At 39.9% G+C, this 3,275-nt stretch overlaps 1 pseudogene; it reads right to left on the bottom strand.

Annotated features, from left to right (window-relative positions):
* Positions 1-868: 868 nt before the first annotated feature.
* LOC138173903 (clathrin light chain A pseudogene) lies at positions 869-1,894 on the bottom strand (annotated as a pseudogene).
* Positions 1,895-3,275: the final 1,381 nt, after the last annotated feature.

Here is a 3,275-nt window from a genome sequence, read left to right as displayed (position 1 = left end):
AGAAGATAAAGTGACATGATGAAGGAATGGAAAGAAGGCCACTTTGGCTAGATTTTAGAGTATCTGAGGTAGAATGGTGTCTACTGAAGTAGAAAAGGTGCATTAAGGCTAAGTTGTGTAAAAATTTAAAAATTAAACAGAAGAGGTTATATTTTATTATCTTTTTAAAAAACATAATCAACAGAAATCTATTTTTTCTCCCTCCCATTGCTCACCCCATCAATAAAAAAGAAAAAAGAAAAGACAGATTCCTTGTAACAAATAAGTATAAATAGGGAAAACAAATTCTCATATTATCTCTGATCAAAAAATATATCCATCTCACTCTACATCTGAAAACTGTCAACTCTGTAGAAAACTGTCAGTAGATGGATATTGTGCTTGATCCTTGGTCTTCTGAATGGTCATTGCAATGACTATTGTTCTTACAACTTTCAAAGTTGTTTTTACTATATGATCATTGTTGTATAAATTGTTCTCCTTGTTCTTCTCATTGTTTACATCAATTTTTAAAAGTTTTAAAAATTATTAATTCTTTTTAATATTAATATTACAGTATAAGTATTTCTGGTTCTGCTGATTTAACTCTGCATCAGTTCATAAATATCTTTCCTTGACATCATCTATTTCATAATTTTTTACAGCCCCGAAATATTTCATTACATCCACACACCACAATTTGTTCTACTCTTATCCAGTTTATGGGCAACGCCTTAGTTTCTGGTTTGTTTGTTTTTTTCTTTCCACCACAAAAAGAGGGGTTTGCATATAAAGGACTTTTCCTTTTTCTTTGATTTCTTTTGGGTAGAAGCCAAGCAGTATACAATTGCTCAAAAAGCATGCACTGTTTTTGTTGTTGTTGTTGTTGTTTTGGGTTGGTTTTTTTTTTTTTTTGCTATTTGAAAGAGAATTTTATTATCAGTACAGTTGAACATGACAATGCACAAAAGAAGCACAAGGCTATTGTCCCAGAGGTTCTCACTTCCCTCCCACTCAAAATGCCAGGGAGAAAACAGTTGAAGAAAACATGCAATCACAAAAAATGATCAACTCTAAAGACAAGAGGTTTGGTCCAAAAGAACGCAACATAATTAATCCAATGACTTCGAACAGCTTCGCTGAGTAAGATTAAGATATTGCAATCATAGTGTTTCATTGGACTCCCCTTCAGTGAACCAGAGGGGCCTGCTTGAGGGAGATGAGGACCGAGCGCATTCAGGACACATCCTTGGCCTGCTTGCTAGACCTGGGGTTAAAGTCACACAGCCGAGCCACACGTTTCCACTCTGTGCCAGGAGAAGTTTCTTCAACATCATTTACAAAAGCTTCTTCAGCTGCCCTGTTTTTACTTTTGTTTTCTGTAGCTGTTCATCTTGCCTTGCATACCATTCTTCCAACTTTTATTGCCTTTTCTTTCCATTCTGCTCCCTGCTTCTGAGAATTAGCATCAAGGACTTCCAGGCATTTCATTTGTTCTTCTCTCCATTTACGGATACTCTCTGGTTCTAACTGTAATTTAGCCACTTGTGAAATAGCTGCATAACTATCAGCTGGATCATTACTCTTCATCACTCCATCAATAGCATCCCGGCCCCCGGGGGGCTCTCCTTGCAGGGAGGCGGGCACACTGCCGCTGTGGAGGATGTGAAGCCCTAGTCGTTCTCGATGCCCACGATCTGTCTCTCCTGTTGGGCTAGGAAGACCGCGGCTGGATCTTCCTCGCTGCTGCCGCCACTCACCACGGTGGCCGGAGCGGGGCCACACCAAATGGGTCTACCTCAGCCATGGCGCACAGGGCCAGAGCAAGCGGGCAGGGAGCAGGACTGGGGAAGGGAAGGCAGTCAGGGACGGAGGTGAGCGGCCACTGTGGTGGTGGTGGTGGTAGTGGGGGGGGGGGGGCGAGCAAATATGCACTTTTTAACAAATGTTTGCATAGAATTCCAATTTTTTCCTAAAATGGTTGGATCCATCCACAGGCCCACCAACAGTGCATTAAAATATCTGTTTTCAGGGCAGCTAGGTGGCACAGTGAATAGAGCACTGGCCCTGGAGTCAGGAGGACCTGAGTTCAAATTCGGACTCAGACACTTAACACTCACTAGCTGTGTGGCCTCCGGCAAGTCACTTAACCCCAATTGCCCTGCCTTACCCTCCTCAGCAAAGCAAAAGAAAAAAAAAATCTGTTTTCAAATAAGTTTATTGTTGTTTTTAATCCTAGAGATAAAGGAAGCTTCTAGAGTTTGATGAATAGAGGAATCACATAGGTCAGATCTGTGCTTAAGGAAAATCATCTTGGCAACAATCAATTTGACAGCAATAGAATGGAATGGAATGATGAAAGACTTGAGACAGAGAACGATTAAAAATCTGTTGCAATAAGCTAGGCAAGAGATTATAAGGGCCTTCAACTAAGGCAGTAGCAATACTTCAAGAGCTGGTGTAAAAACAACCTTCTGATGAGCCTTTGGGTCTCATTTGCTTCATTTCCAGAATGGAGACAATTATATTTGCACTACTGATTTGCAGGGTTACAATGATGAAAGCCTTCTGGAAACTATAAAGTGACATACTAAAAAGAACAGACTTCACATTGCTGACAAAGGTCTGGGTTTTCAAGTAGCATTATGTATCTGTGATAGTTGGACTACAGGGAAAGCTGAGTGCTATAGAATTCACACAATTGTGTTGCTGGAGAAGACTTTTGAGAGTCCCTTGGACAGCAAGGAGATCAAATCAGTCAATACTTAAAGAAATTAATTCAGACTATTCACTGGAAGGTCAAATACTGATGCTGAAGCTTTGGCCACATAATTAGAAGAAGGAACTCATTGGGAAAGACACTGATGTTGGGAAAGATCGAAGCTAAAACAAGAGATAGCAGAGGATGAAATGGATAGAAAATGTCATAGAAGCAATGAACATGGACTGAGAAAGACTTCAAGAGATAGTGAAGGATAAGAAGGTCCTGGCATGTTATGGTCCATTGGGGTCCATGAAGAGTAGGACATGACTCAACTCAACAACAACAAAGTGTCATGTAAATGTAATCTGTCCTAGCATACCTGTTAACTGATATCTATAGTCTGATGATACGAAATTGCATAGTCTCATCACCATGCACCTATAAAAAGAGCTGTGTTTTAGAAAATTAACAAAGTATAAGTTTATTCATTTTGAAGAGGTACCATTTTCTGCTTTATGGATTCAAAAAAGACCAATTTTAAGTGTGTACCTCCTTGGCTTCAAGTTTCATATCTGCCACTGATCAGCTGCAC

This window comes from Petaurus breviceps, unplaced genomic scaffold (genome assembly GCF_028583685.1).
Source record: "Petaurus breviceps papuanus isolate PSGF00001 unplaced genomic scaffold, PetGlider_PUasm1.0 67, whole genome shotgun sequence".
Lineage (NCBI taxonomy): Eukaryota > Metazoa > Chordata > Mammalia > Diprotodontia > Petauridae > Petaurus > Petaurus breviceps.
This window is presented reverse-complemented; position numbering and strand designations above follow the sequence as displayed.